The 27,054-nt window shown below is 28.8% G+C and overlaps 1 protein-coding gene across 3 annotated transcripts in view; it reads left to right on the forward strand.

Annotated features, from left to right (window-relative positions):
• LOC119612223 overlaps window positions 1-27,054 on the forward strand; it is a 185,628-nt gene that overhangs the window by 66,518 nt on the left and 92,056 nt on the right. The window contains exon 2 of one of the 3 annotated variants that reach the window (XM_037967986.1): window positions 11,057-11,136. The exons of the other annotated variants lie outside the window; for them this stretch is intronic. The gene's annotated coding sequence lies outside the window, so the exon portion shown is untranslated. The remainder of the gene's footprint in view (window positions 1-11,056; window positions 11,137-27,054) is intronic. 3 annotated transcript variants of the gene reach the window in all.

Below are 27,054 nucleotides of genomic sequence, written 5' to 3' on the forward strand. Positions count from 1 at the left end.
AATAAATTCACTTTAAAATAAAATTATAATTAAAATTGTTTAATAACAAAATACATTACGTGTACTGACTGACTGACTGCGAGTATTTATTTAAGGGGTTTCATGTATAAATATGTATTTTTATTAATTTGTCTTGTTGTTGTTTCATATATGTTTTTATAATTGTCCCAAATCCATAATTATGGAGCACGTAATGATAAAATAATGGAAAGAACTAAAAAAACAACAAAAATAATAAAGAATTTTTTAAGCCCACGCATTATACATATGTATATGTAGTATAAATGTTTATAAAAGTTCTAAAGTTTTTTTGAGCAAAATTTATGCAAAAAGATTAGCAGTTGAAAAAAAAAAAAAAAAACACAAAGGAAATACATACCGGTTGTATTAGGTTCTATAAATAATTGAAAAAAAAACTAGTAGTAAGTAAAAAATATTTTATATTAAAGCTTATAAATATTTCCACTGCAAGTGTTCAATTCATTCATTAATATGTTCACTACGCTGCAAATAGCAACTTTTAAGTAAATAATGACTTACAAATACTCTATAAATTTTAATAAGTTCTTGGGTAAACAGAAAAAATTATTCAAACTATTAAACCATAAACTGTTTTCAATTCCATTTATTAAACATTTCGTTCAGTTGAAGAATTTATAGAAATTGTTCTATTTATGCCAAAAAACTCCTAAGATTGTTTTCTTAAGAGTTTAAAATTTTATTTAGAATTCCTAAAAAATTTCTGGTCTTCTCAGGTATTAAAGTTATAACAAGAAAATTTTTAAATGTAACAAAAATTCCTTTTAAATTCTTATTAGGTGTTGTTTATTATTTCAGCAGGTGTAGGGTGTAAAAAATAATAACCACTCATTTTGTAATTACTGTTTTAGAATTTTTTAGTAGCTGTCAGTTGATGATTAAGAGGAAATGGTATAAAACAAAAATTCCAATAAAAAGTAGTTAGGTTTAAAAGTTTTTACAAATGTTGCCAGAAATTTATGGAAATATATAATATGAATTTTAGAAATATATGTACAGTGAACTCTCGATAATGTGAACCAATTAATGTCGGGGTTGTTCATATTTTCGAATTTGTTAACATTTTCGATTGTGATTTTTTTATATATATTACTAAGTTATTCTTTCTAAAAATCATTTCTGCAAGGAACGAAAATGCAAAGATTACTAAAATTTTTTTTGTATATTATTTGGAACAAAAAAAAGTTTTTAAAAATCCATTTTGTAAAGAGTACATATGTAGTATGTACATAAAAAACAAACAAAATATTACGACAAAAAATAAATAAAATTTACAATGAAAATTTCTTTTCAATACTTTAATGTCAGTTTGATCGACCATTTGAAATTCAGCCCATTGGACAGCCTTGTTAAAAATTTCTTTGGCTTTAATGTTGTTTTCAGGCGCTTCAATAAAACAGTCGTCATCATCGTCGGACTCTTCAATTGACGTCCTCACAAGGATTATTGATCCAATCTCTAATGTTTACAGCAGTAAATACTTCCTGAGGGCAAAATGTCTGTACACAGAAAAAAGTTTCAGCATAAATATTATGAACTGCTTTCATTGACTAAAGTTAATAATATTTAAGAATAAGTTCCTAAATTGTATGAATTTTTTCATTTTTATATTTTTAAACATAATCTAGAAGCCTTGACTTAAAATATTAAAAATTTTCTTTATATTTTTCTGTTTGTTAAAAAATGTTTGAAATTTTCTTTAGAAAATTTTTTATTTCTTTATGATTTTTAGATTGAAAACAATGAAATATGCGCGTAACATGCAGCATTTTCTGAAGAATGGATGTTTAGCTATATGCTAGTTTTTTTATTTCATATTTTGTTTTCCAGCATTTTTATTTATTTATCATAAAAATACGCTAATATGTGATTATTTTCTAAAAAATGGAAGATATTAATAGGTAACGGTTATTTATTTATTGCATTTTTGATGAAAATCAAAGAAAATGAACAAAAAAACAAAAAAATCTTTCATGTACAAATTCATACATTTTATGAACTTTTAATATTCTAAATGAAAATGGTTTGGGAAAAAAAAATCATGTTCGATTCATTCAATTTATTTCAAAATTCATTCCAAATATGAATTATTTTTTTCTGTGTAGAAGATCTGCAGCAGTATTTTTTAAAGATCTAATCTCTGATTGCCACTTTTCTTTTAAAACGCACAAAAGAACATTTAATTCAGGATCATCTTCATCATTTACCGTATTCAAAATATTTTTCCAATAGTTAGATAAAGTTTCTTTACTAACTCGGTTCCAGGATGCCTCTAGAATAGAAACTCCTACTTTAAGTGTGATTTTTTTCATCGATTCAAGCAAATCCCCCTCTTTTGTAATAATTGTTGCCAGAATACCGTTCCTATAATGAAGTTTGGTGATTAAAATTGCATTTTGATCCATTGGCTGGATCAGAGCCGTTACATTTGAAGACATCCCAATTGAACTATTTTTACATGTTTACTTACCTCTGACACGAAACAGTTGTGAAACCATTCTTTAAAAATGGAAGAAGTCATCCCAGCAGACTTTGAATTTCTGTAGTTTACGGGACAGATAAAATTTTTAAAACTACTAGGATTTTTCGATTTTCCTATTACTAAAAGTTTTATTTTATGAGATCCTGACGCATTTGCACAGCATAAAAATGTTATCCTTTGCTTTTCCATTTTTGAACCTGGAGCGCTTTTCTCCAATGACGTTACATATGTTTTTTGTGGGAGAAGTTTCCAATATAGACCAGACTCATCGGCATTATACAACTGATCATTGGATAAAACCAAATCTTCAATCTTTGCATTCAATTTAATTTTAAAAGGATTTACGAACTGAGATTGCGCAGAAAGTCTTTCACCGCTTATCTGAAGGAGCCGAATTCCGTATCCCTTTTTAAATCGCTAGCATTAAAGTGATTTCTGTTTTCACTTATGTTTGTTAATTTGTTTGGCTTTCTTTTTCAACATCAACCCACTTACAGGGAGGTTTTTATTCCGCATACAAATAAACCACTTATAGAGCAATTTTTCCATTTTTGGTAGCTCTGAAGATCGTAATGTTTTGCGTTTTCCGGGTCCATAAAACGTATTGTTCACACATTTTAAAATATTGTCTTTTTTATTTTTTATTGTACATATAGTTGATTTTTCTACTTTATACTTTTTACTTAACACTGTAACACTAGAACCTTTTTTAAATATTCCAAAATTTCGCATTTTTCATTTAAGGATAAGAACTTTCGACTGTTTTTAGACATCACTAATTTAAAAAATAAATGCACGAAAATACCGCAACAAGTTACATAAAGCTACTAGCATTAAATACCTTTAAAATAATGGCATACTATGTTATTTATTAATTCGGGGATTCCCAACATTAAAAATAAATGCTTCTACAAATTAAAAAATCCCCAAAAATTAAAAAAAAAATGTTCATTATTTAGAGCTTCGTTCACTATTTAGAGCGAGCATATAAAAAACTAGTGTTCACATTAGTGGATAGTTCATTATATTGGATGTTTACATTACCGCGAGTTCACTGTATATGTCTTTATGATATAAAAAATTATATAAATTTTGGAAATATATGGGGAATCTCGTGTCAAGTGACCCAACTTTAATAATCAGTGTTCTCCGATTTGGATGAAATTTGCACCAAGGTTAGTACTATTGGATAGTAGGCCAGACACAAATTTTCAGCTCTAAAGGTCAAGAACTGCCGGAGTCAGATAGGGTCAAAGTTGGACATTTTGGTCATACAGGGTTTTATTCAAATGAGTGCAACTTTTCACCTATTGGTCCTAGCAAAAATTGTCTAGAGGAGTTCAACTTAGGAAAAATATATAATGAAGACCCGTATATACCCGACATCGAAAAATTCGAAATTAACCCGTAAATATATTTTCGTCTTTATAATTTTTCGTTCTTATTTTCCTAGCATCCAAATCCTATGGTAATATTCTCGGTCCAATAAATATTTTTATCCCAAAATCCTAATTCTTTGCGTTTGTTTTAGGTTTGGTCCTCAACAAAAATGTTAATAATACTTTATCCAGATTCCATAGAAAGTTATGCGAAGAAACCGGTGCTAATACATATATTGTATAGTATTGGACCAGGCCAGTTCGAATTTTAAGCACGGCTACAAGTCTATATTATGTCTAAAGCAATTTCAGTTTTGACCTGTTCGACCATTATCCACATCAGATTTCTTTCGTTCTAAACGTGTTTTAATTGAAACTGTTATAAGAACAATATTATCAGCTGATGTCAATTACTAACTTGCAATTATAAATCTGTTAAAGTAGTTTTACGAATAAGCAAATTTTCCAACGATTTGAATAATATCAAGTAAATTTTCAATAGTATCACGTAAAATATTTTCAAATCAATTTTAGAAACAAGTCATCAGTTATATCAAACACATGCAATACTAATAATAATTTGTACATTTATATGTTTTTATGTCAGAATATTTTTAATTCAATAATTATTGACCGATTTCATGGGTATGATGATCTCAATACATCAAGTTTTGTTCATAAATGTATTTATGTACAAATGCATAAATATGAATATAATTATTTTTACTACAATGTTCTCTATAATTAAGACGATCTTTATAAAACTTTTTTTGTATAATCACTAGATTTTGTGCAGTTAAGTAAAAAAAGAGTAATTATTTATAATCAGCAATATTTTAATAATATAAAAAAATATTTTCTCAAGCATTTTTGTATCAAGTTTAACAAATATTAATATTTAAATTATATACAGTGAATCAATTAAGTTATTTGCTAATGTCAAATTTTAAGAAAAGTGAATGAAGAAAATTTCTTCTTTTAATTTTCAAAAAATATCTTAGGTCCGTTACAATACAATTACAAATGATATTCTAACCTAATTTACCGAGCAGGGTTACGATGACCATACGCCAAGGGGTTACATAGACATCTAACCAGCCAGCCGGACGGACGAAAATGTCTTAATCGAATCAGAAAATGATTCTAAGTCGATCGGTATAGGACCAATATTTTTCTACATTACAAACATAAGCACAAACAAATAATATCCTCGCCATTATTTACTTGTTGAAGCAGGTAATCAAAATCCTTTGCCTATTGAACCTAGAAGCACAATATGAAAGTTAATATCAACCACAATACTTTACAGCTGCTTTTTGCAGTTTTTACAGCATTTAAATTAATTAATTTTCTTTTTTACACTCTTACCTACAATCATTAAAAAGCCCTGTCCATGGAATGAAATAATGATAATAATGTTAACAAAAGTATCTTTTGTCTGGGCAGAAATAATAATATTTACAATCTGTGTTTATATAGCCAGTTAATGGGAATGCATACACATGCAATGACTGAGTAAATGAATGTATAGGCGTTTCGCTTTTTTTTTCTACATACCAAAACTACTTACATGTCATTATATACTAATGTATATTTAAAGCTCACGCACATTATATACACGAGTACTATACATACAACGTATGTATGTACATATGCATGTTGAAAAACAACAAAAAAAAACGTATATAGAAAAGACATTACAATCACCTACATCTTTGTAAAAAACACATTACATAGTTCTTTGTCAGCATGTTTGTAATGTTAGTATGAGGTTGGTTAAGTACATGCATGCAACAAATTACACGAACACAAACAAACACTTTAATATTTAGGGTAATCACAGTTTATTATTTTCTGCTCTATATTCAGCTCTATTAAAGAATTGATAAGTTAAAAGAACAGTACTCTGTAGTGTAGCGTCCCTACTGTAAGGAGGCAATAATAACCTTAAGAGTGTAAGTTATATTTACTCAACAAATCTTTACAGAGAAACTGAGTGATATATCGATACTACAAAGAGCCACATGGTTATTCTAGGTCAGTCATGGGCAAACACATACCACCATGTGTATATTTGTGTGCGTTAAGCAGCAGAGAGATGACTGCACGTTATAACAAAATGGTGGTACACTGAGAAAAGTTTTGAAATTTGTTTTCTATTGCAAATACTTTTTACGACGAGAAAAACTCATGAACTTTTGGGCATTTTAAACAAAAATGGAATAAAGGGAAAGAGTTTTTCATTTAAGAAAAGTAGTAGTATTTTTAAAAAGTAGTATTAAATAAAACTACTGAAATATCATTAAGAAAATCACGACTTTCTATTCGATTTCGAACATTTAAGGGATATTACCGAGATATTAACTGAACTTAATTTAAAGTTCAACTAATCTATCCAAATCAATGTTTCCTTTATATTCCTTAATACGCAATAAGTCACCAATGTGTTGATCGGTTAACCTTTTAATTGCAACAACTTTACTTTTCTGTCATGTCCCCTAAGGTCATTTAAGGGTCCATGGCAAGTTTCATAATGCCTTTTCAAAAAAAATAAAGCTTTTCTACATATAATTTTATAACATACGACGCGTTGTGCCTCACCGTCCATGTTTTCTATAAAAAAGAAATCATTTTCCCAATTTATATCAAACATTTTGCTAGGTGTAATAAAAGAGAAAAAATCATAAGCATAAAAAAATCCGCAACGTGATCTTGCTTCTACAAAAGCTGAACAGCAACTGATTTGATTTTGATCTCTGAGATCGTAACAAAGCAACAAACAAGTGGTCATTTTAGTAAAACATAGACACACTAATACACACAAGCTTATAGCGTAGGTGTGTCAACAAAGCGTCAGCAGAATTTCTTGGCCTATGCACGCGTGCATTAGAATTTCAGTTTTGCTCGTGACTGTTCTAGGTCAATTGCGTATCGATATTTTCAGAATTTGAAATAGAGCTTAATAACTAATAAGAAATCATTTTAGTCGAATTTCTCTTAATACGATTTATTATCAAGATACATTGTTTGGCACTAACAGAGATTTTATAAGAGTGGGATCAAATTGATCCTTATGAAATTTGGTAGAGTGATTTTATTTCATCATATTCATTGTAAACGTTAAAGTTCTTTTCTGCAGGTAACCTTATAACGGAGTGGGTCTAATGGGAACCGATTCTGCATGTTTTCGATACCAAGCAAACTGCAAATATTTGTGGACAAATTCTATCTAGCTCTTTCCGTTTAGGCTCTCTCGCGTTTTGAACAAACAGAGGGATGGACGGACCTGGTTTTATCGTATGAAATCTAATAAGGCCACAGAATAAATATACTTTTGTCTATGATATGTCATAAACGTAATCACAAAATCCATATATCCATATACAAAGTTTTGCAGATCTTTTGGAGGATAACTATCGAAAATTTATATTAAACGAAGACATTTAATATAAACCTAAATCCCTCTGCCAAATTTTATAAGAAATAATTCGTCCACATTTCTCCCTAACCTTAATAAAAAGTCCTGTGTATAAAATTGTTTTGTAGTGAATAAATCTCTTAAGTAATAAATTTTTGATAATTCCTTAGTTTTTATAAAATTTTTGTAAAGTTCTGTTAAGTTTCCGAAAATCGCTGTGATCACTGGTGTAATATTGACCAAGCCCGACTATGATTTCTTACTAGTTATACCCTACAACTAGGGATGCCAATCCCGAAATCCCGATCCCGAAAATCCCGGGATTTTTCGGGATTGGCAAATCCCGAATCCCGGGATTTGGAAAATAAATCCCGGGATTTTTTCGGGATTAGGATTTGTTTCAAAAAACTGTTTTTATTTTCTTTTTTTGAGCCATAATTTTCATTAATTTGAAAATTACGATCTTATTTTATTTTTGACTCATGCAAAACTAAATTCCGCAGAGCTAATTTTATACATATTTGAACCTTTTATTTTTTAAAGTGGTATGAGTCCATACACATAGCACATATAAATTTATTTATTCACTTCGTTTTTATACCTTACACCACTTTAGTGGGGAGGGTATATTGGGTTTGTGCTGATGTTTGTTACACACAATAATATTGGTCCTATACCTTAAAGTATACCAATCGGCTCAGAATCATTTTCTGAGTCGATTTAGCTATGTCCGTCCGTCTGTCCGTCCGTCCGTGTAAACCTTGTAATCAAACTACAGCAATTTTGAAGATAATTCAATGAAATTTTGCATGATCTTCTATTGTACTAGAGACGGATCCTATTGAAAATGGATAACATCGGTCCAATATTTGACCTAGCCTCCATACAACTGAACCCCCCAAATAGGGTTTTTAAGTTCATAATTATGTTCAATATACTCGTAACTCGACAAAAAGCTGCAAAACCAAGTTCTATACTAGCCTTCATGACCCTGATGTATTTTTTGATGATGCGGCCTCATTTGACCCTAGCCCCTATGCAAAGCCCCCTTCGAAATATGACTTAAATGTACACAATTTTATTCAACAAAAAATAGCTAAATTATATCTGAGGCAAGGTACAATTCAACTTAGATGCTTTATTATGAACAATAAATCACATTTTATTTTTATAACTGGTGTAGGGTATGGTAGGCTTCGCCCAACTATAACTTTTTACTTGTTAGCACATTGCAATGTTGGTCGTAGACCGACCCAAAAAGTATACACATTCTGTGTCTGTAAGCTGAAAACACGAGTTAGAAGACTCATTCTATTTGGGCTGCAAATTTGGAACAAAATTGACACAAAAAAACCTAATTGGACCTCCTCTGAAAATCACATTGATGCTGATATTAATATCAATACATTACAATATTTTGATGGTGGGTATTTAATTTCGGCACAGTCGAATACAAACTTTATTTTTCAATACTAGAGGATTTTACATTTCTAACTTTCTACAAATCTGAATGATACCGGTAAAGGTAAATTACCTTGTTCTGAATGCACCTAAAATTTTAAATTAATACTACGAATATAATAATATGTTCCAAAACTAATATGTATTTTGAGTAAAATTCCAAATATTTTTCAAAGAATAGGTTCTAAATTGATGTTCGAATAATTGAATTGGTATCTGTTATAATTATTAGTTCACATGGAACAGTATGAGGTTTTAAAAAGTGCTTATGTCTAATTTCGGAACTTGATATTTATTTTTATTTAGGAAGTAAGTATGTATTTAAAAAGTTTCAGAAATTATTCAATTCTGAAAGTTTTTATTTAAAAATTGGAATTAATTGGATTGTTTTAATTTAAATATATCTTCTGTCTGTTAAATTTCCACAAAATTAAACAATTTTCTTTACAAATATGATGATTTAAAGATTTTCATATATAAAATAATTAAATTCATGTAATCCCGAAATCCCGTAAAATCCCGAAATACCGAAAAATCCCGGGATCCCGAAAAATCCCGGGATCCCGAAATATCCCGGGATCCCGGGATTGCAATTTTCAAAATCCCGAATCCCGGGATTTGTAAAAGCCAGTCCCGTTTGGCATCCCTACCTACAACACTATATTGAGAAGGTTGTTATGCGTTTGTGCTGTTGTTTGTCCTATACCCACCTTAAAGTATACCAATCGGCTCAGAATCACTTTCTTTGTCGATTTAGTCCGTCTGTGTGTCTAAGTAAAACTTGTGCCACTCTATAGTTCACAATTTTCAAGATAATTAGATGAAAAATTTTTTTTTCTTCTTTGTATCCAAGGACAAAGCCTATTGAAAATTTTTAAAATCGGTTCATTATTTCGTATAGCCTCCATATAACCGTACCACCCGAATAGGGCTTTTGAGCTCATGAATATGTTAAATGTTCTTGATACAAAAATCGGCAAAACTTGGTTTTAGATAAGTCTTAATAATACTGCTGATTTTCGTAATGATCCGACTTCGATTGTCCCTATAACCCATAATAAGTACCCTTCAGAAAATGACTTGTTAGTCTAAATTCACTTATAAACACTAATATCAAGTTGATATTTTACATAAATAACTATATAAATAGGACCATATTAACCCCCTGTCCCCAATATAACCCCTCTTTTAGAAAATATCTTTTTTGTCAACAAATTGTTAAAATATTTCGGAATTAAGGTAAAAATGAAATTCATTACTTTATTATTAAAAAAATAATTAAAATTTGTAACATAATTACTGGTGTATCATAATCAGGGTATCAAATGGTCGGCCATGCCCGACTATCTTACTTGTTTTAATCTGTTTTTTCTAATACAATACAAAATCTTTCTTTACAACATAAACTGTGAAATCCCCTCATATTTTAACCATTAAACTTACATACATACTACATTCAATTACACGGTACATATTTTTTAGGCGTGTAATCACATTGTTGTTGTTGTTGTTACTGTTATTGTGGTTAGAAAAAAATTATTGTTCATTCCTTGCCATAAAAATTACACACTCATATTTTAAGTATTAAAGTTGTTTCACTCTTTGTTTGTTTGTTTGTTCCTTTAGCCTACAAAAAAGTAAATTTCAAAATCCATTATATCAATACTCAAGTAATATAATGCAGTCTGCTCTGTGTGTGAGAAAGACTCAAATCCATTTTTGATTTTCTGTGTGGTTTGGCCTATTTTTTGTTGTTGTTGTTATTTGTCACAGAATTGTATAGAACACACAAAAAAATTTATATCATTTTAATAAAAAAAAACGAAAATAAATTTATTGAATGAAGGTATTTTTCAATATAATTTTTTTTATTAGTATTATAAACGTATGAGTCAGATTACGTTTTATTTCTTTGTACAATATTTTATGAATTTATTTATAGACATACATACATTGTTACTTACATTGTAGTGGGGGATAAATCTATAGGATTCACGACCTTGTTTTAAAATACGAGTTATATACTTTGAATTATTCCCGGGAATTTTAAAAATTTAGTCAAGAAGTAATAAATTGATGAAACCTGTGATTTACCAAATATTTTTTCTAGATCAAAAATACTCACTTCATGTTGCATTTTTGTTTTTTTTTTTTGGTTTTCATAATTTTCTTTTATAATTTATTTAAAATGTATAATTTTTTATGTTTATGTTTTATTTTATTTTTTCATTTTCTTTATTCATTTAACATTATATATACTTTTTTTTGTTTTTGCAGGGTGTGACATAGAAAATTATACACAAAATACCAAACACCTTTTATTAATTGTTTGAATTTTATTTTAATTTTGCAACTTGGTGAGTAATTTCATTAATAATTTAAAAAAAAAAAAAACATCTTTTAAAAAATGAACTACGTAAAATATAAAAATTTAAAATTTTATTTTAAAAACTGCTTACTTAATCTAGCATTGCTTAACCCTAAATTATATCATATCAATACATTTACATATTTCTTCTATTCAATATAAATTCCCCTAATATTATTTAATTTATCAATTTTATTCACATTTTCTTTGCATTGATTTATTAACTTATGGCGAAAACGTTCCCAAACATGTGTTTAACTCAATTCTGTAACAAATTTATTATTGACATTTTCCTTTTCCCAGGATAACGTTAAATCTCAGAAGTGTTAGAAAAACGACATTGATTTTGGCTCAATTTTAGCTCAAAAAGCTCTTTATTATGCATCGTATAAAATCTCAAAATTGATGATAAAACATTCCTGACAGCGCGAATAAAAAAAAAGTAAGAAATCTTTGTAGACAGGATTGAAATAATCATTAGACAACAATTTGATGATGATTTTAGATACATTATATGATGGGAATTTCGTAAGAATGTTATTTTTGTTTTTGGTCAAATAGTCAGCCGTATTCCTTTGCAATCATACAAATATTACATACTTTTACTATATACAGTAGTTCTGAGATGGCTGTCTCCACTAGTTACTTCATAATGTTACTTCAGCCTTGAGGGAGTGGGTTGATGGTAATGATTACATCGTTACAGTGTCCATTACAATAACAATAAAAACTATTACAATTACTTAAAATTCGAATTGATGTATTTTCAATTACTTTTAATTAAATAATTACAAGTAATTGTAATGGCAGTAATTTCAATTATTACTGCATCAATTAGGAAAAGTATTGGTAATGAATGACAAAAAAAATTAATGATTACTTATAAAGTTACATTATTATAATTTAAAAATTTAACTATTTGTAATTGTTAAGTCTTCAATTACTTCTAAAGTATTTGTAATTTTTAAAGAATCAATGGAATTAATTTCAATTATTACTACATAGTATAGGAAAAGTATTGGTAATAAATGACAAAAAAATGTAATGATTATTTTCAAAGTTTCATTATAATAATTTAAAAATTCAACAATTTGTAATTGTTAAATCTTCAATTACTACTAAATTATTTGTAATTGTTAAAACGTCAATTACAGCTACTTCCGAAGTAATTGTAATTCACAATATAATTGTCATCCTTAACTTACAAAATTTCAAGTATTTGTAATTGTATAAACTTCGATCACAATTACTTCCAAAGTCATTGTAATTGAAAATGTAATTGTCATCCACCAAATAACTATTTCAGTAATTATGTAGTTATTTTAACACTTGCTTCTTCAATAAAATATTTGGCGAAAATGACATGACCCCTAAAAAATTCATCTATTGATTTCCTTTCGATATACTTATGTATATTTTTTTCACAGACGTCTTGATAATTTATTTCGACATTATTTGCTATTACAAAAATCATGTAAGATCAAAAATAAAAAAAAAAAACATTAGCAAAATGCTTTTTCGTCAAATATTTGATAGACGAGAACGTTGCTTAAGTGGATAATTTTGATTTAGATCACATCTGATAGGTCAAATGACAAATTTCCTGATATTGTCTTATTCTAAAACTGCTGGGCATTGCAAACATTTATTCAATCATCTTGTAAAATACAAAACACTTGGAAATTTACCCATAAATTAGTCCAATTCTAAATATAAAACTATAATTTATTTAATTGATTAAAAATTTGTTTATATGATGTAAGCTTTGTAATTGTTTAATTTTGTTTAAATTTTGGACTATTAAAATTTTTAAAAATCTTAGATTTTAAAACAAATTTAATCACCAGAAACAAATAATCTATAGAAAAATATTTGCGAATTCCTTTTCAAGACTTAACTGACAATTGTAGAATTAAATCTATTTACTTAACTATTAGACTAAACAACAACAATTCGTTTGATATAACAAAACCTATTGCTCGAAAGGGGCAGATTTATTATACAATTCAAGTCACGTAGCTTTCATTTAAGTTTTGATATGAATAACTGTATACCTATAGAATGAGAGGGAAAGAGAGAGAACAAATTTCTTATGAAATCATTAACATGCACAAATAAGAGGCACAGAAGTTTATCAAACTTTACACAACACGGCAAAAAAAGAAAAGAATTATTGGCAAAAAGTGAAAAAAAGAAACAACATAACTTTAGTTAAGCCAATTCTAGTTGCTCATTTGGCTTTAAACCTTAAAGAAACCGATAAAAGAACAAACTTTTGACAACTAGTTAAAGCATTGTTTTGCAAAAAAATAATAAAAATGGAGAAAAAGAAATTATTAAAATATGTATGTGCATGAATACACACATGTACATGACAATGAGTAAAATTCCATTTGATAAAATATACTAAAATTGCTAGGTGTGAAAATAGTTAGAATTTAAATTAAGTGTTAAACACCTATTGTCACTTTAGTCATACTTACAAAGTCTTTAAACATCTCACCTGGTAGTGTGAATTAACTGGATTTTTTTGCAAATGGCTGCATATTTCCGTTACACTTTTTTAGCGACGATTAAAAGTTGCTTTGAGGTAACAAACGAAGACCTCAATATACAATCAAACACTATATTTACCAACAAATAATGCAAGTTCAATTTAACTTTACATAGATTACTGCGAGACTGTCTGGTGGTTGGTTTCATTTTGTTGTGTAATAAGCAGGTTTTAACTAAATCATTAAGCTTCAATTACAAATTACATACACATAGTAATTATAATTAGATTTTAGCAATTACAATTATTTTTAATGTGTATTAAAAATTACAATTACTTGTAATTGAAGTACAGGCATGGGGGGTAAGGATTACACAAAGTAATTCATTACATGGTCAACTACAATTACTTGTAATTTGTTGTTGAGCAATAACCAATTACAATTACTTGTAATTGTAATTGAAGTTTCCAATTAAAATTACTTGTAATTGTAATTAAGGTATTACGAATTATAAACGACATGTAATTATAAGGAACAAAATTCACAATTACCAGTAATTGTAATTGACAAATCTTCACATACAATTACTTCAAATATAATTGTAATTGAAAATGTAGTCATTACTCCCAAGCCTGTTGAAGTTTCACCAATTGTAATTACTAGTAATTGAAGCTTTTACAATTACAATTACTTTTAATTGAAATTTAAGTTTTATCAATTACAATTACATGTAATTGTATTTGAAGAATTTCCAATTACAATTACTTGTAATTGTGAATTTTGTTCCTAATAATTACATGTAATTGTAATTTGTAATATGCACCTAAATTACACTTACTTGTTAGTGTAATTTTAATTGAAAATTTCAATTACAAGTAATTGGTTATTAGTAAATTACACATTAGAAGTAATTGTAATTGGTTATTGCTCAATTGCACATTACAAGTAATTGTAATTGACCATGTAATGAATTACCGTGTGTAATCATTACCCTCCCATGTCTGATGACCAAGAATATTTTCAGAAAACACTTTAAAAAATAATTAATTGTAATACAAGTAATTGGTGGTACTTTCATTGTTATAAGTAGAACTTGAATTACAATTACATTTCAATGAAATGTAACTGGCATCCCCTAAGTCTGATATTAAGATATTTCGGAATAATTTGTTCAGATTTTTTTGTTAAAAAAAGTTGAAATTACATTTGACTTCAAACGTTGGAAATAATGTTTCCTGGGTTATTGTCATGTTTGAGCTTTTACCCTTTATTTTTCTTATAGCTAAAAATTCACTTTAGGAAAATTTTGAAGTATATTTTTCATTGAAAACACTTGACTTTACTTTCAGTCTCATCTGCATAACTGTATGAATACTTGTACATATGAATAGCTTTTATGACTTGTTATATATGTATGTATGTACAAGTACTTAGAAGCTTCTCCTTTTTTGTTATGAAAATATTCTCGAACCCCTAACCGGAGGAAAATATTTGTTTAAGGTTTATGCTATAAGCAGTAGTTTTTATATCGTCAACTGAAATAGTTTTTCTTACAGTGATTCGTAGAGAAATCTAAAGAAATAATTTAGGAGAAATAGGTCATTATTGAAAAAGTGTTATTTTTGAGTAAATTTCAGGAAATTTTTCATAGCCAAAAGTATTGGTCCTATACCATCCTCAAAGTGTATTTTCAGAGTTGATTGAGCTATTACAATCGCCCTTTCGTTGCCGGCTACTCCTGAGTGGGCTGGTACCCATATGATGTAAACCTTACCTCAGGGAGAATATTCAGTTAAAGCTTTCTTACAATCCAAAACGGTCTTAGATTTAATTTTATCAGCTGATATCGCCCTAATTGCCTTCAGGTTGTCGGTAAATATATTAAGGGCTGTGGGCGACATATTTATTCTAATCCAATTTACACATTCCGTTATTGTTCGCACTTCTGAATGGAAGCTTGTGTTATGATTAGAACCCCAGGGCTCACTTTGTCTCCCAATTTAGAGCCATCCGTGTAACAACTGGACCGCTTTTGGCCAGTTCGCTTAGAGTAAAGAGCCGTTCGACTGTAAGCGCCGACTCATATCTTAAATACGTTTCAATGGGTGAAATATCTACAAGCTGTTACGTTATGGTTACTATTTGTATAGCAATTGCTGGTTAAAAATTGCCTTTATCGTTCCAATAACTTTTCAAAACATTTTGTTATTTTTTTTTTATTAAATATTGGAAGATATCATTATCTTCCCCTTAGTATTTTAGCTAACGATATGGATATGCTACATGCTAAATGTTTGTAGACACTTATTTTTTGAAAAGTAAAGTTAAAGAAAATATCTATAAAGTGTTCTTGAAAGAAAATGACAAAAGTTAAAAATCTACACAAAGCAACTATTTAAAAACCACAATCTTATGACAATTGTTTTAAATATTTTGTGACGCAACACACCTACCAAAAGAATATTGTTAACTTAAATTAAATCTCATTTTGTTATTGCATGTTAGTTCAACACCCTATATTCAAAAAGTGCTAACTCCTAAAAGTATTTACTTACGTTAATGTTTTAATTCAAAATTTATACCAGATGTGGAGAATACATTGAGAAATCATTTGCTATCAAAAACTCACCTTGACCCAAAATTGAGTTAGCACTTTTTGAAAAAAAACTTGGGCCTTTAATTCCATTTGATTTCAATATGTATCAGCAAGGTTTTTGTCATTGACTCTATCATAGTACCCCTATGGTTTTAAAAGATTATTTCAGATTTTGTTTAAAATTTTGTAAAATGTCATAATAAATTTAAAAAACATTTAAATTTCCTCAGATCAAGGTGGTTATAAACAAGTAAATACAGTCTTGCTTAAAATCAATAAATTCCTCATGCAATTTGTACTTAAAATTACACAATTATTTAGTACTTTTTTTCTTACATAACACTAAAACGTGTTGACTTTCAAAATTCCAAAAAAATTTAAGAAACTCTCCCGAAACGTGCATTTATTAAACAAAATAGAAACATTACAAACTACTAAAAAAGTAGTAGTATTTAAATAAATCTCGTAAAAAAACAGTAACAAAACGGAAATTACTAAATTGAAACGTGCGTGCACATTTTGATGATAATTTTGTGATTTTTCGGGTATTTAAGATGAGATGGATGAATGACAGACACTAAAAACAGCAACTAAAAAAAAGTAACAAATGAATTTTTATAAAAATCGTGCTTCTTTAATTGTATTTCTTAGTAAAAGAAAAAATATTTATATAGTTTTATTTGATAAATTCTACAATTAACCCGATAAGGTTAATGAACTGTCATAGTGACACACACTCACGCTAACTAATTCCCTTTTGTTCATTCTTAAACATTCAGTAGCCTATTTAGGCCTTACATTTATGTAAACCCATTTCTTCCCTTTCCTTTTTTGGTTAAATGTTAAAAGGTTAACGGTTTTAGTTATGTTTTGTTGTTGTTGTTATGTGTTTTCTTTGAATATTTTTAGTTCCTCTTTTGGCATTTAATTTAGTTTTGCTGCTGTTTTTGTTTAAATATTTAATATTTATTTATGACCAAAATGAAAATAAAAGAAAAAAGTTCATAAAAGCGGAAAATTAAATCACGTTTATGCGTTTAGAATTTTTAATTTAATTTTATTTATTTCAATTTATTCTTTGTTCAACGCTATTTTTCCGGTTCTTTTTCTAGTTTATTTTTTTATTGAGTAAATTAAAATTGGGACTTTTGGTTTTATTTATTATTTCTTTTGGTTAAATAATATTTTTATGGGTTTTAAATTATGTTAAATTTATTATCAAAGAAAATTTGGGATTAGAAACAAATAATAACCATAAGAATGACGGAAATTCCTATCTAAACTGACCCGCCTTTCTTTGACAGGACGATATCGATACTATCAGTGTCTAAAAAGCATTTCGTTGGGAGCTATGTGGGCCCAAAATGGGACCTTAGTCCAGCTATGACAAACTGTCTACACCAATTCTAACTGTCACTTTTATAATCTTCTATCTTCTACATAAATAAAAGAGGAATATTTGTTCGTAATCGGTAAACTCAGAAACTACGCCGCCTAATAGCACAATATTTCAAATATATGTTTCAGGGATCGTGAGAAGTGCTCCTGTAGTTTTAAATTTGTCCGACAGGTGGCGTAGAAGTTTTAATTATCTGTCAATTACACCCCAACTGCTAAACCAATTACTTTCAAATTTGAGAGGTACATACATATATACATAGGTACTTACGTTTAGAGTCGACATGTCTAATCAAGCGCCTGCAACGCCACAAGTCTTTAATAAAATACCAATACAGGGAGTACAACGTACATTTTGCTTAGGTGTAAGTGGGTCATGGGCACTATGTCAGCCTAACATTGCTGAACATTCATACACTCGAGACGCATGTAAGATACTTACAGCCGAGGAAAGTTAAGCACGGCCGGTTACTAGGCACGTCATCACTGTATACCTACTGGACATATTGGATGGTTATATACCGGAAACAGTAACTGTCAGGAACTTACATTGGTTTCAGAGATCGATCGTGGTTGGTCAAGAAGAATATTAAAGTAAACCGCTGCAATAATCTATTGTTGCTCTTCCTAATCACAATCATTGCTTTCGGGCGAAAATCCATTCTATAAGTTAATGTGTAACATATATTCCGAAAGCCATCAAATTTTAATAGAAGGCCATGTCAGCTGATAAGATTAAATCTAAGATCTTTCAGGGAAGGGATCTTGGGAAAGTTCAATAACAAATACAGAACAGTTCGACGCATTATGAAGGAGGACATGAAATCTCCTCAGAATGAATAAGTCCGAGGTTAGTATGATGGTACTTTTAGTGGACACATAAGTTTTCGAGCATAACAACACTAAATTGGATCAGGCTTGGGGGGTAATGACTGCATTTTCAATTACAATTACATTTGAAGTAATTGTAATTGAAGCATTACCAATTACAATTACATGTAATTGTAATTGAAGTTTTGCCAATTACAATTATTTTTAATTTAATTGTAATTAATCAATTACAATTACTTGTAATGTGTAATTGAACAATAACCAATTACAATTAGTTGTAATGTGTAATTGAACAATAACCAATTACAATTACTTGTAATTGTAATTTAAATTTTTCCAATTATAATTACTTGTAATGTGTAATTGATAAATAACTAATTACAATTATTAGTAATTGTAATTGAAGTTTTTCCAATTACAATTATTTGTAATTGTAATTGAAGTTTGGCCAATTACAGTTACTTGTAATTGTAATTAAAGAAATTCCAACTACAATTACTTGTAATTGTGAATTTTGTTCCTTATAATTACATGTAATTTGTAATTAGTAATACCTAAATTACAATTACAAGTAATTGTAATTGAAAATTTCTATTACAAATACAAGTAATTGTAATTGGCAAAACTTCAATTACAAATAATTGTAATTAGTTATTTGTCAATTACACATTACAAGTAATTGTAATTGGTTATTGTTCAATTATACATTACAAGTAATTGTAACTGACCTTGTAATTAATTACTTTGTGTAATGCCTGAATTGGATGAACAGATTAAGACGAATGGAGAACATGCAGAGAGGACAGTGACATACAGGAACTCTTTCTTTTTATGATGAAATTAAATGCAAATGTTATTATTCCAGCAAAAACGTGATACTGACTTGTACTTACTCAATTTCCGATTATTTTAAAACAACTTACTTTTCAAGGACTACAACATACCGTCTGCAATACTTAGCAGGAGGCTAGTAATAACTTACAAATAATATATTATGTAAGTAATTACTTTTCAGCCTTGACATATTGTTTTTGAACTTTGTTTTTAACACAAGCAAAAAAAAATATTTTTTTGGTGAAAACTAATAATAGATGCAGTGGACGTATCCTCGTAGTAAATTTTTTTCTTAGAAATAAAACTATTTACTTAACTCATTGCAAGTGATCGTAGTAAGTACTTATCTAACTCCCTAACCAGCAAAACATGGTAATGACTTGTACTTACTCAACAAATTACTTTTCAATGACTACTACATACCGTCTGCAATACTTAGAAGGAGGCTAGTAATAACTTACAAATAATGTAGTATGTAAGTAATTACTTTTCAGGCTTGACATATTGTTTTTAACACAAACGAATACAATTCTTTTTGTGAATACTAATAATATACGAAGTGGGCGTATCTTACTTACTTAGCTACCTATTTGCAGGCGATCGTAGTTAGTACTTACCTAACTCCCTATTTGTAAACGAACGTGGTAAGTACTTGCCTCCAATGTCAGCCCCGTGTTAAAATAATAACTTAAAATACTGTTGTTTAAGTAAATTTTAGCATTTTAACCCCTTACTTTGCAATATAAGTATTTGCTGAGATATTATATGTTATTTTTGCGATCTTATTCTAAATATTCTCTCAGGAACTCAGTCTATGAAACTGAATTACTGAACATTGGGCGATAATTACTTTCATAGATAGCTATGTAAATAAAGGATTTCCACCAACAACAAGCCCGATAGCGATTGGAAAATATATTATTATAAATTATTGTAATTGTTTATTATCAATTACCCATTGCAAGTATATAATAATTTACTATGTAATAAATTAATTCAAAATCCCCATGACTACAATCTTTCCAGAAAATTCAATTAAAAAGTGACAACGTTATTTTATTTTTTTTTGGTAATTTTTTGTATGCAAATACATTTGTAGTTATTCAATGGAAAATATTTATTATAATTAATTTATTAAATAAATACTAATCTATATTCATATTAACATATTTACCTTGCTTATATGCATGTGCATTAGGACTGCACTCAAAAGCAGCTAAGTGCTGTGGAGAGGTCACATTATTATCTTAATTATTTTAAACTAATTGATTCAAGAGCATTTGATTTCAAAAAAGTGTAATATTTTAGGAGCTCTAGTAATATCTATGTATGTAATAGTAGTAATATGTATATATGTATTAAAATTTATATTAACACTTGACTAAGCAGGGCGGAAATTTGTTTATTAATTGCAAACAGCGAAGATGAAATTTATGTAAAAAATAATGTATTTAAAAGAAATTAATAAAATATGATTTAATTTTCCGAACCAACAAACTGTTTAATAAATTTTCAATAAATTACATTACTAAATACCTAAAATTACTTTTACACCAACAAATGAATTGGAATCATTACTTATATGTATGTTCTTTTTTTTTTAATAATTTTAATGAGATCTATTGTTAAAAGTGCTTCAAAAATATTAAACATTTGACATTTCTCTAAGGACCTACAATAATTAATGAGAAGTAGGTCTCTAATGATTTTGTACTTTTTTTTAAATTTTAACAAAATTATATTGTTTAAAGTCTCTTCCCGCTTTCTTCCCTTAAATATATGTATACATAAGTATGTATGTATATTAGGGTGGCCCCAAAATGGAAATTGCTGATGTACCCACCGAAAAGGAAAATTTCGTTCATTCTAAGATACCAATTACCAAAATTTTTGTCCTGGCGTCAATATTTGGTAAGCAGGATCAAAGAATAAAAAGGTTCTTTTTAAGGTTTTTATGACTTTTTCCAAATTTCTGGCAAAAAAACCATATGAAAATTGGTATCTTTGGGAGACGATTTTAATGGCATAACATAATTTTGTATACAACTCCAAAATTATTACAAATGTCGTAATTTTTCGGAAAATATTTTAGTTTTTAATATTTTCACATAGAATTATTTAATATAATTAATTGAAATTATAAACCTCATATCATTCTACCGAAACGGATTTTTTCAGTTTTTCGAAATTCGATTTATTTTGTATTTTATTTAAAAATTTTAAACCATATTTTCTTCCCGGTATTGTGCTAGCTATTATTTATGTAACGTACTTAATATAATTATATAATTTTATAATTCATTCCATTATAAGTCAAATTTTTCAGTTTGACTGAAATATTAGTTAAAATATAAGGTTTTTATGTTGTTGTTAAAATTATTTTGCAATATTTTGATAGCGTACATAGGCTTCGATAAATTCAAATAAAATTTGATCTAGATTGTTAATTACAACAAATTGTATTAAATTCATATGTGTTAAAATGCAAAAAATCTGAAAATAGCCCGAAAAATTAGAAAATTTCGATAACTTTTGCTGTTGCATAAATATTTGTGATAAGCTATTGAAAGTGTCTCTCAAGGACCTTTCTTATGATACCAAAATTTCATATCATTGCTTTGGAAAAAAAGGACCTTTTTATCCTTTGATCTAGCTCATTAAATATTGACGGCAGGACAAAATTTTTGAGAAACGGTATCTTAAAATCAATTAAACTTTCAATTTAGTTGGTAATATTGATACCTTATTATTTCCTCCATACAAAAGGACGACCCTACTGTACATATATGTATAATAGTTTTAAATATAATTTTACCCTTTAGTTTAGTTGTCTGTTAAATGCATGCTATAGCTATTATCAGTCAACGTCATTGTATTCATTATTTATTCATATTCATGTCAATTGTTATAAAATTGAAATTGAAAAAGAAAAACATGTTGAAAATAATAGTCGATAACATGTTAAAACTAACAGACATGGCAGTACAGAAATTAAGTTGACAATGATGGGGAGCTATTAAAGGTAATATCCAAATACAAATACTTACGAGCCACTATTGTACTCGTATCAAAAAGTCTGCTTGTCTATCATGACTTTACTTGGCAATGGGGGATTGTCCAAGTTGGTTGGTTATTTGGACAGTTGGTGTAGAGACAGTGAAACCTATATAGTATTAACTTATTACTTTCATCTATTCAGCTATTTTTTCATTCCATAAGTATATACTGCTGCATTCATATCAATGTTCCACTGCTGCTCACCTATAAATAGATTAATTCCCAATAACAAAACATTTAAAAAACAGCAAAAAAAAAAAAACGTCAACACACACTTCAATGCAACAGTAAATGAATGCAATAAATGACAAGTTTTTTAAATAAAAAAGTTTTATGTCAATAGTGAAACCTACACATGATAAAATATAACATTTGCAAACAAAATCAAAAAAAGAAAACACAAACATTTATTGGTAGTACCAAATACATATATCAAACAACTAATACTAAATACTATTAGTCTAAGTACATTTGTGTGTGTCTATGTAAGTATCTGTAAAAACCAAAATACAATAGAAGGAAGGTATCAAACCATATTTAGAGAGTTTCATTTCTTCTTGCAGAGGTATAATGCACAATCAGAAAGTAATACAAACAAAAAATGACAAACATACAGACAGACAGATTCATATAGAAAGGAAGGAAAACAAATTGAATGACATAAAAAATAACATTCACACATATTATTATATTAAATTTATGTACATGTATTAGGCGTGTTATATAGTATATACTTACAGTAGTGGCAAATGATATGGACTTCCTTATGGAAAAAATTCAATATTTATTGAGTACACTCGAAAGCTTTTAGGATCACTATGATATGTAAAAGTTTGTATTTTTTTTGAAGAAGAATCAATTCACTACTTACGGAAAGTAGTTTTTCGAGATATTATGCCCTCAAGTATGAAAAAACCGCTCTTTTAGCTATATTTGAGACATCTTTATTTATAATGTTTGTTATGTCGTCTGAAAGTCTAATCTGTAAACTGCAAAGATATAACTTCAGTTATATCTTCTAACTTCTTCGAAATATCTTTACCTACACAGAAAATCGGTAATGAGAAACTTATTTTTCAATGACTACTACTTACTGTCTGTATTACTTTTAAGTACTCTTATAATAACTTATATATATTCAGACTTACATAAAATCAGATAAGATAATTAAGGTGTCATCGCACTCTTATATTGTCTCCAATATGGTAAAAGACGAGATTTTAAAACTTTGGAACATGACATCTCAAAAACATGATGTTGTGGATAAATCTAATTCAACTTAGGTGCCAATTAATGTCCACTTTGGTCTCCAATTTTCGACGTTATTTAAAATTTTGTTGGCCAGTGCTATTGTTAATTGATCAAAGCTGTAATAATAATCCAGGAACAGTAATAAGTTTAAAAGCTAATAAAAGCCTATTTTCACTACTTCTTCACTTTAAAGCATTATTTTAACACGGTGATGTCATTGAAGGCAAGTACTTCCACCCTCGCTTACAAATAGGGAGTTAAAGAAAATTGTAGGTAGGTAGGTTGATAGGAGGATGTATACTACATCAAATCCGAAGAAATACACCTAGGCCACTATCGGGCCTGTTGTGCGCTCCTTATCATGAAAAAAAGGGAACTGAATTAATTATTTTTCAGTGTTCATAAACTCAGTTTCTTGAACGTAATTCCTAAGAATCTTCCAATCAGTGTTAGTCAGGAATGTTATTTCCGGAATAACATCGCTTCCAAGAAAGTGCTCCACAGTTTCACAGTCCCCTGCACATGCTCTACATTCGTCTGAATCTGCACGTCCAATTTTGCATAGATATGCTTGTAATCCTGTCTGTCCACTAAGAATACGTACCGTCATACTAACTTCAAACTTGCTCATTTTGAGGAGATTTTTCGTCTTGCTCTCATCAGGGTCACCCCATAGGATCTTCGTAGTTCAACCCACTGTTTCATTATTCCAAGAGGCCTTATGGGATTCTCTTACCCATATTTTTAGTTCAGCTTTTGTTGCGTCGAATGGTTTCGCGTTTGTCAGGTTAACTGCCTTGAGCTCCCTACCCTTTGAAGCTATTACATTCGGTCTTAGATTTAGTCCTATCGCCTGATATCGCTCTAAATGCGTTCTGGCTATCGGTAAATATATTAAGCGCCATATTTATTCTAATCTAATTTACGCATTCCGTTATTGCTCGTACTTTGGCCTGGAAGCTTGTATTATGATTTGGTAAACGGTGTTATATTTCTGTTTCTGGGTCTTCAATATAAAACCCCAGCCCCACTTTATCCCCCAATTTAGAGCCATCCGTGTAACAACGGATTCCTACTGGTATTTGCTCTAATGTTCCGCTTGACCAAGACATTCTATCTCGGATCAGCGTTTCAAAGTTTCCGACATATTCGGTGTCTGGTATACGATCAGGCACTTCCGATGATTGTGTATAACCTTCCAATGTATTCAGTATACATTGATACATTGCTTTTGGCCAGTTCGCCTAAAGTAAAGAGCCGTTCGGCTGTAAGCGCCGCCTCATATCTTAAATATGTTTCAATGGGTGGAATATCTAGCAACGTTTCCAGAGCCTTGGTTGAAGTAGTACACATGGCACCACTTATACCCTGTAGTAGTTTGATATTGCACTTTTTGTCTAAAGCAGACCACCCGATTATTAAAGCATAAGTTAGAATTGGTTTAATTACACTTTTATAAAGCCAATTTGTCATAGTTGTTTAGTAAGTTGTTTTATTTTTTAATAATAAAAAGAGCCAGCGAGAATACGAAACAGGTACTTCGGTTTGTTAGTCAAATGTCAAATGTACAAACTAATTGACAAAGCCGTAAATAAAGTACTTTTTTTATCAGATTAAAAGAAAGTCATTGCTAGAGTACTTCTAAGTAATGCAGACAGTAATTAGTAGTCATTGAAAAGTAAGTGTTTATGTAAGTACAACCCATTACCGAGTTTTTGCTGGAAAGTTAGGACGTGGTTTCTCTAAAAATTATCGCTTAAATTTTCAAAAATCATATACGGAAGAACACAACTTTATTTAAAAATAGTTAATAATTTGTTCGGTGCAGTTACCAAATTTTGCTATTAATTAACTCAATTCTGTACTCTAACTCTTGCATTTAGTAAAATAAACTTATTTTTCTTTTACAAACTAGTGTTAAAATACTTTACATAAGTAATTAAAATATCTGCATTTGTCACTATAAATATTGAACGATTGCAAAAACCAATAGCAATTTCATGCATATTTTATAAAAGAATCATAATTAAAATTTTTTAAAATCATATTCATGAAGTTAAAATATTTTCTTTGAAAACCTATAAAAACTTTCCTGTTAAAAAGGATAGAAAAAAAAAATGGGAAACCCTTATAGAAATAACTATAAAAGCACACAACAATTGCATTATAAAAGTGAAATGAATGAATGAATGACAACAAAGTTATAAAAAGAAAAATTATAAAAAACACACATATTTCACAAAGGAAATGTCATTCCATTCATAATTCATTTTTAACAAAGTAAACTCAAATGAACACAACAGAAGAAAAAAACATCAAACATTAATACAATAAAGGAAGAAGAAAAAAATTGCAACAGCAACAAACTTGATAGAGGAGGTAGGTAGGTTACTTGACAAGTACAGAAACTGACACAAATAATACAATTACTTACATAATAACACAATACAATACAATTGATTTTTCCTTTAAAATAAAACAAAAACTTACACATGCACACTTTGATAGTGTTATTAAAATTACAATAAATAAAATAAATTTTAATTTAAACTCAAGGTTTAATCAAAAACAAACAAAAAATATTAAAGTGAATTGGTATTTGGCTACTACGTACTAGTTACGAGACTAGTTACCCAGCAAAAACTCGGTAATGGGTTGTACTTCCATAACTACTTACTTTTCAATGACTACTACTTACCGTCTGCATTACTTAGAAGTACTCTAGTAATGACTTTCTTATAATCTGATATAGAAGTACTTTATTTTCGGCTTTGTCAATTTGTTTGCTCATTTTATTTAATTGCGTGTTAACAATTGTGTTTTACAAAAAAGAAAGCAAAATTAGATTTGTATGTGAAAACCATTATTCGACGCGCAATAAAATAGCTAAGCAGTGGTGCAGTGAGTAGAACATTTGACTAACAAACCGAAGTCCCTGGTTCGTATTCTAGCTGGCTCTTTTTATTATTAAAAAACAAAACAACTTACTCAACAACTGTTTTGTAAGAGAAATTGCAAGTACTTCTTTAACTCCCTATTTGTAAGCGAGCGTAGAAGTACTTGCCTCCAATGACATCACCGTGTTGAAATAATGACTGAAAATGCTAATGAAGAAGTAGTGAAAAGAGGTTTTATTAGCTTTTTAACTCATTACTTTTCAATGAAAGTTTTTCCTGGGTATATTTATATTTTATTCTATTTTGGGAAAATTTTTAATTTACAATGACTACTACTTACTGACTGCATTACTTTTAAGTAATCTTATAATGACTTATTTAGAATCAGATATATAAGAACAATAATCACAGGTTCGTATTCTGTGTGAGCGGGTTTTTTTACTACTTATTTCTAAGCACTTATTTAAATAGTTATTTTTAAACGAGTGTGGTAAGTACTTGCCTCGAATGTCACCGTGTTAAAATAATGAGTTAAAATGCTAATGAAG

The sequence above is a fragment of the Lucilia sericata genome, unplaced genomic scaffold, assembly GCF_015586225.1.
Source record: "Lucilia sericata isolate MDLA Ls3-8-SP2 unplaced genomic scaffold, ASM1558622v1 Contig000034F_arrow, whole genome shotgun sequence".
Taxonomy (NCBI): domain Eukaryota; kingdom Metazoa; phylum Arthropoda; class Insecta; order Diptera; family Calliphoridae; genus Lucilia; species Lucilia sericata.